Here is a 13913-nt window from a genome sequence, read left to right on the forward strand (position 1 = left end):
AAACTTTACAGACGGTAGAGCAGTTGCCCGCGAAAGGCAAAGGTCCCGAGTTCGAGTCAGTTGTAATCTGCCAGGAAGTTTCAATCACTGATAACGTTTACTGTTAAAACTGAGACGTCTTACAGACGCAGTCCAAGAACAAAGACCAGGAGGACTACGTGAAGTGATGCATTCCATGATAATGCCCTCCCGTAATACGGCAGAAAGAAAACGGTAATTTTTCACGTTTTTCAAAAAAACAGTCGTTTCGTCTTTATAAAACGTGTAGCATCTCAATTTGCAAATTTGATGCAATATTTTATTCCTTTCTCCTTCACACTGATGACGTCCACCTCATCCACAACGCTTCATCCAGACATTGCACTGACGTCCATTAACAAACGTAACTAATTATATGAACGCGTGGTGTCTGTTCTTTCGGACACGTCCGACTGATTGGCCTCGATGGGCAATGAATCCACCACACACCGTGCTGTTGCCCAATTACGTTCGACCTACTGCGGGATTTTCAAATTGCGAGCATGGAAGACATGGCGGGGACTGCGGACAGGTGGCGTAGGCGGGAGTGTAGGTCGGCCGAAAGGTGCGCCAAGGTAGTCTGAGCAACTGCGATAAACACTGTGTCCGGGTGGTGCAGTGGTTAACGCGACTGCCTAGTAAGCAGGAGATCCTGGGTGTGAATCCTGGTCAGACACACATTTTCACTCGTCGCCGCTAATTCTGCACAAAGTCCCGATACAGCTGACATCAGTAGTTCTTTCCCTTCCCTTCCCTTTCCACCCCTCCGCCTTCAGTTTACATAATAAGTACGAAACAACGGTCAGCTAACGATTGATGCCTGCAAGGAGCATCAACAATACGCGTCCCGGCAAAAGTACATGTTGGCGACACTAATGGAGCAACAAAATGTTGAGAATGAGTATCTTATTAATAAACGAAGAACAGTGGACACTGGAAGAAGTCACTGAACTAAAAGTAAAAAAAAAAAAAAAAAAACTGGTGTTGGTCGTTAACTATGAGATTTACATAAATAATTGAATAATGGTGATATTTACTTACGAGTTAGATTTTTGTCAGTTTCTCTGATTTAATTTGATGGTCCACAACTTTTATCCTATAAAATTTTGCGTGAAATTGGCTAATTCTCAGATGCACACGTTTTACTGCAGCAAACGAGTGTTTTTTTTTTGAAAACTGAAAATAACAGTTTCCTCACGAAGCTTTTGTAACTAACCTCAGTCGATGCAGAATTTATTGCGTTTAACTTTTGGTAACCTTGGAATTTCCGATTAAACACTTAGTTTCGCAGGAATTTTAAAAAAATGTCCTAAATTTTGGTGGTTTTCTTTGAATCATGGCTGAAGCTCCAATCGGAAATCGGGGCAAACTTAGATTACTCATGCAGAGGCCTACCTGAGTGATTAAAACAGTTTCAAGTATTCCAGTAATTTCTGAAACGCAACCACATTTTTGGAGCTAATTGTACTGGCTTATATGGCATTTGACTGGAATATCCCCCCTACCCCCCCCCCCCCCCCCCCGGATCTGTTCAGCAGTCTGGAAGGTGTTCTTCCTTCCCCCACATTGGCTCCTTTCTTTGCGAAAACTAGATATGTGAGAGTTGTCATGTGCGTATTTTTGCCGCACGGGGTAGCTGCGCCGTCAGGGGTGCCTTGCCACGGTTCGAACGGCTCTCCCCGTAGGAGGTTCGAGTTCTCTCTCGGGCATGGGTGTGTGTGTGTTGTCCCTTGCGTAAGTTATTTAAGTTAGATTAAGTAGTATGTAAGCCTAGGGACCTGTGACCTCAGCAGTTTGGTCCCATAGGAACTTACCACAAATGTCCAAAAATGCGTATTTTCTGGAGTGTATATAAATGTAATCGATCCGTATAAAACCAGTGCTAGAAGTGTTGCAACAAACTTCGAGAAGTTGTTGAGCGTGTGAGCGTGTCTTGAGAAACAAATCGAGGTTAGGAACCCGTGACTGGACACGTCATCCAACGACGACACAGGGTGTCGAAGTTACAGGCACCGGCGGTCCTCTAACACTGACGGACCATACGCGGTACGTCTCGCAACGTTGTTTGTGATCGTGACTGATTGCTACAATCGCCAGTGGGGAAGATGCACATAACTGCTGTGTACAAAGGCCTTGTCTTCTGTGAATGAGATACTCTGTTGCTTCTGCGGATGACGGTTTCGGACATGGGTTTCGACCTGCAGTTTATCTTTCTCCTGAAACCCTCTAAAATCCCCAGTGGTTTTCGGTGTACAGGAGAGAAATAAACTGCAAATGGAAACCCATATCCAAAACCGTCATCCACCAAAGCAACAGAGCATCTCATTCACAGGAGACGAGGCCAATCTATGCAGCAGCTGGCTCCATCTTCTCCATTGGCGATCGTGTCAGTCAGTCACGATCACTGAAAAACAACATTGCGAGACGTTCCGCTTGTGGTCCGTCAGCGTACAAAGTCACGTTTGTTGCCGCAGGGATGTCCTACCGGCACGCGCCGCTGCCAATAACTTCGACGCTCCGCAGCGTCGTTGGATGACGTTTCTGGACTCGTTGGATGACGTTTCTGGACACGGATTCCTATCCTCGATTTGTTCCTCAAGACACCCTCTACAACTCTTCGAAATTTGTCGCAACCTTCCTGGGACACCCTGTGTAGTGTAGTGTTATGTTTGTACTGCGCAATGATGGTGTTGGGAGATGGGAGATGATGAAACCTAGTGCTAGAATGTACCTATTCCTCTCGAACAACACAAATGGAGCAGCCAAGACAAGCGTCCCCATCCCGCGGACTAACCACAATCAACAGTTTCACGTTTCCTCACTTCATGACAGTGCAGAGAGATTTGGAATTTAACTCAGTACAACGCGCAAAGACTGGTGATCGGGATCTTCACGATACCACCTACATTACCTTTGCTGGACAAATACTGGCAGTGAAAATTTCATCTACCGCCAAGAATCTAAATAGCTTACCTCCGAGTGGAGCCCGGCGACACAGGCGAACACGACAGTTATCTCTAAGTTAATGCTGGTAAGCCTGCACTGTGCCATGGAAACAGTCACAATAATTACACAGTTAATAACTGCTCTTTAAAGCAACAGTGACCTAATCGTCAATTTTGATATTATACTCTTTCGAGTCCACCCTAATCCGTAAATTAAACGTATGAGCATTTATGCTACCCTTCCTGTATACGTTCAGTGTCCCAAGCTAGTCCTATTTGGCACAGGTCCCACATACTTGAGCGATATGGGTCGCACGAGTGATTCTTTAACAATCGCCTTTATAGACTGACTGCATTTTCCCAGTATTCTACCAATAACCCGAAGTCTACCACCTGCTAACCCACGACTGAGGCTATGTGATCATTGCTTTCCATATATGTACAAACTCTTACACCCAGATATTTGTATGAGTTGTCCGATTCCAACTGTGACTCACTGATGATATAGTCATAGGATACAACGCTTTTTCGTTTTGTGAAGTGCACAGTTTTAGTTTTTGATTTCTTGAGGGTATTTTCGTTCTGTCGTTGCAACTATAAAAAATACGTGTTTTTTTCACTAGATGCGTTTCGCTTTATTGAGGTAAAGCATCGTCAGTAATGGTGATTTTCACTTGATTTTTTTCCTACATCAGGAAATACCATCTGTTAGCACATCGTTGACGTTTTTCTTGTTTAGACACTGACAGTTGTAGTCTCACTTTTAGTTGCTCTGTAAAACACGCTTTTTTTATCTTTTAGACAGCACACTTTTTTCACACCACTGTAGAAAAAACAGAAATGGAAACAGATCTCAGTAACCAACTGTATGTCTGTAACAATAAAAATAGGACACATCTTATATAGAATGTTGTATTCGAGTTATTCTACACTAGCATCTCCTAAAGTATAGTCCTCCTGAAACATCTGAAGCCAGACATTGTAGTGGCCATCAGCATGACAGTCATGGACAGCCAGATGTTCCATACGATCACTACTACAGTTATCTGACTCAAGATCGCATGATATGGATGCACTGGATACATACTGTCTGATCAAAAGTATCCGGAAACCCCTACGTAATGTGTAATTGACCTCTTAGATGTGTCGTGAGGTGGACACCTCTGTGTAAAAGAAGACGGGGAGTGTTGTGGTTGTCATTATGGAAGCAGTAACAGCAGAATGGTTCAGACAGGGAAGCTCAGTGACTTCGAATGTGGACTTGTCGTTGAATATCACCTGGGTAACAAATTCATCAGGGACACTTCACCTTTCTAAAGCAGCCCAAATAGGCTGATGGAGATATGAAAGTAAAGTGGAAACGCGAAGGAACAACCACAGCTATACAGACCGGGTGAACATCACACACTGAAGGGCAGGGACCATAGAGGAGGGTCTGCCACGGCATGGCAAACTTTACACACGCACGTTGTGCAGACCATGTGCGGCCGAGACCTGACCTGTCTCAGCTTTGCTTGGTCCTTGTGGGGAGTACCCGGAACAGTGCGACATTTCCTTGAGTATTGTGGTATGAGACTTTTTATCGGCACAACTCTCTTCAGTTTGGGAGAATCATGGTGTCAACGCCATTTGCCCTTCGCTATTTGTTCGTCGTACGAAGGACATTCACAGGTTCAATGGCTGTTTGCATAAAAAGAGGCAGTCTAGCGATCTATTGTCACAAAAAATGAATGGAAATGACAGAAAGACGGATGAGAATTCCCATTATATTTTATACAGTTGTATAAACAACGGGTACCGCAGATTTGCTATGAAATGATATTACAGCACCATGCACAAAGAATTTCATGAATTAGCTGACAACGAAAGTGCAAAAACTTATATGATACCCCACGGGATTTATTGTCCAGTACATCAAGAAGCGCTTTCTGCTACATTTTCAGACATGGAGCACGTGAAGGAATTGCTGGTACGAGCAGTAAAATTTTTGAAGTCGCTTACAATAGTCCACCGGAATATCAAGAGTTTTCGATGGAAATCAACGAAGAGTATGGAGACTTTATATGTTATCGCGAAGTACGTTGGTAAAGTTAAAGGGCATGCCTGGTACGATTATTCGATTTAAAATCCGATATTTCTGAATTTATGAAGGAAACAGGAGAGCAGGGACGAAAATTAGAACATCTGGAATGGATTGCAGACCTTGAATTTTAAGGGGCTTGACTTCACACTGCTAACAATAAGGCATTTCAAGGTGAAAAAAATATTTTGATTTGATGACGGACGCATTTAAAAAGAAAATTGCATTGAAGACTGAAGGGACAATTTCTGACAAAAAATACAGAGCAGTTCCCGAAGGTCACTGGCGTTAAAGAAAATGCGACGTTTGAATAATTCATTGTCGCCTTGAAAGAATTACAGGCATTCTTTCTTAAACATTTTGAAGACACTGCCGATCTTACATTTTTTCGAACTGTTTTCGAGACAGTTTGCCATTTGAGTTGAAAGGCTCCTGTCCATCTCGCTGGAACTGAGTAATCTACATTAAAACTGTCCCGGACATCTACATTGTTCTCCTCAGGTAGAGTTTCCACGTCTCCATAATTACGTTGCAAAAGTACTACAATATTTTGATAAACCTAATTGTGTGAAAAACCATTTATGATTAATAAACTAAATAAATCAGAAATACGTGGCAACCTGAGCGCGAAAATCTGTTAAACTGTCTGCGTCTGTCCATATGCCGACATTTTGTATTACATAAAAATGATGTCTTCATTACGCAAAAAATTAATGATACTGAAAATTAGTTTCGTTTGTGCTCTATGTTGTTGACAAATAAAATGAAACCAAGTCGCACGCAGTGCGACTGTATTGCCATTTAAATATCGCTCAGACATCATGATCTGCTGGTGGGGGGAGCGTGGAGGCAGGCTGAGCGCGTGAGCTGAATTCTTGGTCACCCCTGCAGCAGGTGATATCGATCTGCTTACTAACTTTATCTAAGGCTAAAACTTTTTAGAATTTTTAATCAGATGATTTGGCGAAATTTAATTTTGAAATTCACTGAATGCATCTCGCTTTGCTCTCTAATCCTCATTTTGATTTCATCCAGCCATTGTGCCACAAGTTACAAATTCGTTCTTAAAAACAACTTGAGTAAATACAGCTTTCACTAGGAAAGAATTTAAGGAAAGCTGAATGCACTAGATAGGGCACGAAATACAATTTCATTTATATTTGGCTGAGGTAGGGAGAAGTTAGGGCAAAAGCTCTCCAGCTAATGAAAACTCCTGTACCGTAGTGTTTCTTTCAGTCATATCCTTGGGTGGACTATCTAGCTATAGGTAAGATACTGTACGAGAGGGCCGTTTCAGTTGCATACACCCTTCACATAAAACTTTTCCCATTCCTAAATGCCGGCCGCGGTAGTCTAGCGGTTCTAGGCGCTCAGTCCGGAGCCGCGCGACTGCTACGGTCGCAGGTTCGAATCCTGCCTCGGGCATGGATGTGTGTGATGTCCTTAGGTTAGTTAGGTTTAAGTAGTTCTAAGTTCTAGGGGACTTATGACCATAGATGTTGAGTCCCATAGTGCTCAGAGCCATTTGAACCATTCCTAAATCAGTCACAAGTGCCCTTGTAGTAGCCACACATCTGCCTTGTGATCGGTATTGTAGCATCATAGAACAGAGAAAAAGTCCCTAACAATCGCATTACAAAAAAATTAGTTCACATGTTTTTTAAAAAAATCTGTAACAAGATACTTCCTTACAGTGAACAATGTAGTTCGAAGTAGTTAAGACAGAAGTTCACCAGACGAAAGGTTTTAGAAGAAGCTAAAGTAGAATGATCGAAAGTCGGGCGATAGAGGTTTAATCATCATAATCCTTCAGTTGAATATACATATAATAATACAAACTGAATAAGTGTGTTTGCCATGCTGGATACTTTAAATAAATGACAAAAACTAAATCGTGGTAATAGTTTGAGGGCTCATCCAAGCAGTGTGTAATGGTATCAACCGCTACAAGCGGTCGGGGGAAGCTGAGATGCCAGAGGAACAGCGGCAGAGGAGCCACTACATAACGATGAGATAATTTTTATCGATCTTAGCAAGTAAAGCTTACTTTTAAGCAAACAAATTTTAAATAACAGAGCCCAGAATGCTATTAAATTTTATTTTCGGTGAAGAACACAGCTGCTGGGACAAATAGACAAACACGCGTAAATGAGAATTCTATCAATTGGGGTTTTCAGCTTGTTCAGACGTTTGGTTTATCCGCTGCTAACCACAACATCGAAACCAGATCAATCAAGACCAACTGCCAAGATGAGAAACATAGAAGTATATATCCTCGGCGTAACGAAGCCGCTTAAATCACTCAATAAAGGCAAGGCCTCTGGTCCAGATTGTATACCAGTAAGGTTCTTCTCAGAGTATACTGATAAAATAGCTCCATACTTAGCAATTATATACAACCACTCGCTCACAGAAAGATCCGTACCAGAAGACTGAAAAATTGCTCAAGTCATACCAATACCCAAAAAGGGAAGTAGGAGTAATCCGCTGAATTACAGGCCTATATCACTAACGTCGATTTCCAGTAGGGTTTTGGAACATATACTGTATTCGAACATTATGAAGTACCTCGAAGAAAACAATTTATTGTCACATAGTCAGCACGGTTTCAGAAAATATCGTTCTTGTGAAACACAACTAGCTCTTTATACTCCTGAAGTAATAAGTGCTATCGACAGGGGATGTCAAATTGATTCCTTATTTTTTGATTTCCAGAAGGCCTTCGACACCGTTCCTCACAAGCATCTTCTGATCAAACTGCGTGCCTACGGAGTATCGCCTCAGTTGTGCGACTGGATTCGTGATTTCCTGTCAGAAAGGTCACAGATCGTAGTAATAGACGGAAAGTCATCGAGTAAAACAGAAGTAATATCCGGCGTTCCCAAGGAAGTGCTATAGGCCCTCTGTTGTTCCTGATCTATACTAACGACACAGGATACAATCTGAGTAGCAGTCTTAGATTGTTTGCAGATGATGCTGTCATTTACCGTCTTGTAAAGTCATCAGATGATCAAAACGACTTGCAAAATGATTTAGATAAGATATCTGTATGGTGCGAAAAATGACAATTGACCCCGAATAAGGAAAAGTGTGAAGTTATTCACATGAGTACTGAAAGAAATCAGCAAAATTTCGATTACGCGATACGTCACTCAAATCTGAAGGCTGTAAATTCAAGTAAATACTTAGGGATTACCTAAATTGGAAGGATCACTTAGATAATATTGTGGGTAGAGCAAACCAAAGACTGCGATTCATTGGCAGAACACTTAGAAGGTGCAACAGGTCTACTAAAGAGACTGCTTACACCACACTTGTCCGCCCTATTCTGGAGTATTGCTGTGCGGTGTGAGATCCGCATCAGTTGGGACTGACGGATATCATCGAAAAAGTACAAAGAAGGGCAGCTCGTTTTGTATTATCGCGAAATAGGGGAGATAGTGTCACAGACATGATACGTGAATTGGAGTGGCAATCATTAAAACGAAGGCGTTTTTCGTTGCGACGGGATCTTCTCATGAAATTTCAATCACCAATTTTCTCCTCCGATTGCGAAAACATTCTTTTGGCACCCACCTACATAGGGAGAAATGATCATCACGTTAAAATGAGAGAAATCGGGGCTCGCACAGAAAAATTTAAGTGCTCGTTTTTCCCGCGTGCCGTTCGAGAGTGGAACGGTAGAGAGACAGCTTGAATGTGGTTCATTGAACCCTCTGCCAGGCACTTTATTGTGAAAAGCAGAGTAATCACTTAGATGTAGACGTAGAGAACTACTCCTCATTAAAATCCTTCTCGGTGTACCGCTGCGTCGTGTTACAAAATTTTAAAATAAATCGATGTTTCACCCGAGTTGTAGCGGTCCTCTGAGGCAAGAATTTTAACGACGTTGACACCGGACATGGAAGCCTACGCATTAATAGGCGCTTATCTTCTGTCAGCTTGATCGCACCTCTCGACCCGCTTGCAGAAAAAGAAGCTATCACATTCCAACGTCACCACAACCTATAACCAGCCTATGAAGTTATAATGAAATCTAGACCTTTCGCTGCTTACACGTGTTGATAAATATCAACGGGGACAGTTGAAAAATGTGTCCCGGTTCGAGTCCCGGTAGGGGCGCACATTTTTCAACTGTCCCCGTTGATATTTATCAACGCCTGTAAGCAGCGAAAGGTCTATATTTCATTATAACTTCATTCTTCGAGAGCTGCAAGATCACCAATGATATCTGGACAGATATCAGCCTCATATATAAAGAATCTTATCATAATTACAGCAGTTCAAATTTTGTGTCTATCGCCAGTCTGTTTGCTCGTTTGAAACACGTTCTGTAGCTCGTACTGTCCTTCTATTTTTTGTTTCCTCCAAACTGAAGCTATGCATACAACGGCTATTTGCTTCATAGCGCATATAAGTGCTTGGTGCAGATGATGCCTGTAAACTTTTTCACTAAATACTAGTATTACATATTCTGTCACTGTAAAACGATTATTACACCCAAAATATTCCTGTTGAATTGTTCGACCCATAAGATTTTGGGAAACCCACTGCTTGTCCAAAATTTATTGCCAGAATATTTCGCTCCAGAGTTTTTGACCAGCTTACAGCACAGGTGTAAACCAATTCATACGTGAAGATAGAAGAATGAATTGCAAATGTCATGACAGCAACTTACGAACATTCGGCGTTTTCCCCAGGTTTCGTGGGAGATAATAAACACATTGTGATGAAATACGTTTTGTTGTTGTTTCTGTCGTCGTCGTTGTTGTTGTTATTGCTTTTCTTACTACATTTTCGAGTTTTCAGAAGCAATGAAAACGGGATGACAACAATTGGATGTGCTACTATGCACGTAATGTAACCTTAGTTGCGAAGCGGCTTTACTCACACGAGTGGTTGTGCCCGGAAATTTACAATAGTGTCTGAACCCGTATTTGTTGATATCACCTTTGAAACTGACACGTTGTGACAGAAAGGAAAGAATATTATAATGATAATATAAGAAATGTGGCATGAAGGAATAAACACAGTTTTTGGCGATGACATTTTCTTGTGTTTTTTCAGCGGTCTCCCACACCAGTCTAGGGAAACAGTGGGCCAGTCCCCACGTCCCGCTTTCGATACGCGCTACGCAAACAATTGTAACACTTCAACATGAGATTACTCTAGATACAGAAGATGGAGTACACAAATTTCGTCCCAGGGAATATCAATATACACTATAAAAGTAAGTATACAATGTGCGTGCCGCTAAAACTCAGAAAAGAGAGCCGGTACGATCAAGGGAGTTATATAGTGTGGTAGCCCTGTACCCCCTCCACGGAGAAGGTTCCCATTTTTATCTGAATGGCGTGCTTTTGAAGATATAAGGGCTGGGAAGTTTCGCCCTCTAGATATTTGTAGAACATTCCAGAATGTTCCGGAATGATCCACAATGACACGGGTTGTTCTGGAATGTTTGGGAATAGCCTGAAATATTTGGAAAGATTCCTGAATGTTTGGAAACATCCCGGAACATCTTACATCATTGTGGAACATACCCATTGGTCAGTGGCAAGCATATATATAGCAAGACCCGTCGTGGGTTCGAACATCAGTTTCTTATCAGTGAAGAAGGGATGAACCGACAAAGTGGTGCAGTGAGTGAATGACAATGCCCAAACGTAAAAGAGGAGATCTTACCAGGTGTGAAGCAAAACGGCGAAAACAAAAAGAACAACGAAAAAACGAAACACACAAAAAGCGCAGCGCACATGTAATTTCCCAGCGAACGAGAATGAGCACCGCGAGAATTAGGGAAACCGAAGAATAACGAAATGAAGGGACTGAAGACTCAAGAACTGCGACACAATCTTATAATAAAAGACTGCGAACTCAAGCTAGCCACGAAAAAATCACCCCACGAGAAGCGCAGACGCGGACAAGTAATGGAACAGGGTGATCGTCAAACAGCTATCGATTAACATAATCGAAGCCGAACTTATGAGTGGAAAGAACAAGGGGCATAAACTACTTACCCCGAGAACACCACTAGTCTCTACTGAACTGCCATTCCAATTTAAGACACTGCAATTTACAATCAAATTAGCCTACAGTTTTACAACTAACAAAGCGCAACGACAAACTTTAAAATATTGCGGCATAAACCTGAAAGACTTTTGCTTCTCTCACGGTCAACTGTACGTAGCTTGCTCTCGAGTAGGAAATCAGAAAATTTTGTGCATACACCCCCAGGATAATAAAATGAAAAATGTTGTTTATAAACAAGTATTGTAAATACTTATAATGTTTCCAATAAATTTTTTTTACCTCTTACACTTTAAAGCTTATCCTTCTTTCCAACTACCCCACAATCTCATATCAACTCCCTGAGCGAAGCCCGGTACCCCAAGTACTATAATAATATAACAATGCCGACCCAAAAGGCAAACGGGTAAAGGGAAAAGAAGAAGAAGAATATTCCACATAAACTGAAAAGCGTACAAATGACTTACGTGACACGTGAATGACTCCGAACAATGTAACAGCGTGGAGCGCACGTTGTCTGGGTGCAGCTGTCTGGCAGCGGCGGCGATAGCGCCGGGAAGGTAAGTGGTCTATCTGGCGGAAATTCCCGAGCCTTGCCGACATAACACGAACAGCGGCTGCAGCTGTCGTCCGGCCGTTGGACAAATTGTCTCGGCTACAAACGAACCGTATACGTCCTTGGAACAACGTGTCCTTCTGAAGCAGCGCTTATGTAAGACTCCTCATCACTGTCTGCCAGTCCTACTGCCAAGGTCCTGGTAAATTACAGTAAGCTAATCGTCTAATGTTACTTGTAGAAGCGTGCGAAATACATTACACGCTGGGACGTCAGTGTCCCCAATTTTTCAAATAGCGGGTAAGATTCTAAAATTGCAGTTTTTGGTGTTACTCATTTTGTGAGCCTCAAAATGTGGCATGAGCCAAAAACAAGATTCTAATGCAGCAAACAACAACTGTTGCATCTCAGTCGTTGATAGTTATCCACTTATTATGTTCAAGGGAGATCACTTTGATACCTAAACGATGAAATTGTGTCCTTTACCCTTTGGGTAATGAAGGAAGAATGTCGTAGGACATTCAAAGCTGTTTGAGATCCAAAGATTAAGAATTAACAAGCGCAAGAGCATTTGTTTGCTGAATGCACACTCTGAATTGCTTTGTTACATGTATGTAATGTGTGTCTGTGTGTACAATGTAATACTTGATAAATAGATCAAGATGCCAAAACGGGGTTATCGACAAGTAATAATACGTTAGTGGATAAAAATTTTGCTGTATGTTTATTACAGAAACCTACTGCCTGTTGTAACACAATACAAATCATTTTAAAATATGGAAATGTCTCTTTTTCAGTTCATCATGCGCACATTTAACATCAGTGCTTAAGATGGTTGGTTGTTTGGTTGTTTGGGGGAAGAGACCAAACAGCGAGGTTATCGGTCTCATAGGGTTAGGGAAGGATGGGGAAGGAAGTCGGCCGTGCCCTTTCAAAGGAACCATCCCGGCATTTGCCTGGAGCGATTTAGGGAAATCACGGAAAACCTAAATCAGGATGGTCGGACGCGGGATTGAACCGTCGTCCTTCCGAATGCGAGTCCAGTCTGCTAACCACTGCGCCACCTCGCTCGGTCAGTGCTTAAGACTTTAAGACCTCGTTTTAAAACTTTGAGGAACGAATGGTAACACTTTTACTTCTGAATTATGCAGGACAGACGAATGTTTCACGGAAATATCACATTTTATAAAGGCGTGATGAAATCAATTTATACCCGGTGTTCAGTTTCCTGCGAGCGACATTCTGTTTCTTGTCATGATGTGCAACATTAACAAGGGCAGTCACATCCATTGGAATGGGGGTAATTACGTACACAAAAATAGTCTTAAAATCAGGGCAACGCACTGGTTACACATCTGGTCCCAAGCAGCCTGAGTCGGTTCTCGAATAAAGGATGTCGCACATCCTCCCCCTTTCCCTACGAAATCACCGACGACGTCATCGCATCACCCCTCCCCTATGACGTCATTGACGACGTCATTGCATTTCACCCCCCACCCTCTCATGCTATCATGTGCTGTTGTCAGATTTCTCCTAATAGGCCATTTGCCCCTGTTTAAAAAACATGGTGGGAGATTCAAAACAGCCAAAGGTGCTAGAGGTTTCTCCCAACTCCTCTGTTTTAACTACTGAAGTACGATTCTTGTCCTAAGTACAAATTAGCGGGATATACAAGATGGTGTAATGTCCTATTGGTGTGAAATACAAAAAATTTGAGATGGCTGACCAAGGATACTGACACAGCTCTATGATATCAGAAATCAAGTAGCCGGCCGAAGTGGCCGCGCGGTTCTGGCGCTGCAGTCTGGAACCGCGAGACCGCTACGGTCGCAGGTTCGAATCCTGCCTCGGGCATGGATGTGTGTGATGTCCTTAGGTTAGTTAGGTTTAACTAGTTCTAAGTTCTAGGGGACTAATGACCTCAGCAGTTGAGTCCCATAGTGCTCAGAGCCATTTTATTTGGACTAATGACCTCAGCAGTTGAGTCCCATAGTGCTCAGAGCCATTTGAACCATTTTTGAAATCAAGATGGTGGTCTCTGTAAGCTAGGACAAAGGGGAAGTAACCACTCTGAACTTGGCTGCTATTTACAACTGACCTACTTTCAGCGACATCAAAAACCACTTAACATGGTTTCCTTATGCAGGTACCAGGTGATTATATTAGGTTGGTGCATAAGTTCATAGCGTTTTTCTTTTTTTTTTGCATGTTCATATTATTAATCGATTATTAATCGATTGCTATTTTTTATTTGTAGTTCACTATGGACCCTAGAAAATTGAGT

The 13913-nt window shown here is 42.2% G+C and overlaps 1 protein-coding gene across 1 annotated transcript in view; it reads right to left on the reverse strand.

Annotated features, from left to right (window-relative positions):
- Window positions 1-11691, reverse strand: part of LOC126199324 (glutathione S-transferase D7-like) — a 78074-nt gene extending 66383 nt beyond the window's left edge. The window contains exon 1 of the mRNA XM_049936165.1: window positions 11541-11691. The gene's annotated coding sequence lies outside the window, so the exon portion shown is untranslated. The remainder of the gene's footprint in view (window positions 1-11540) is intronic.
- Between the last annotated feature and the right edge of the window lie 2222 nt (window positions 11692-13913).

This window comes from Schistocerca nitens, chromosome 8 (assembly GCF_023898315.1).
Source record: "Schistocerca nitens isolate TAMUIC-IGC-003100 chromosome 8, iqSchNite1.1, whole genome shotgun sequence".
NCBI lineage: Eukaryota > Metazoa > Arthropoda > Insecta > Orthoptera > Acrididae > Schistocerca > Schistocerca nitens.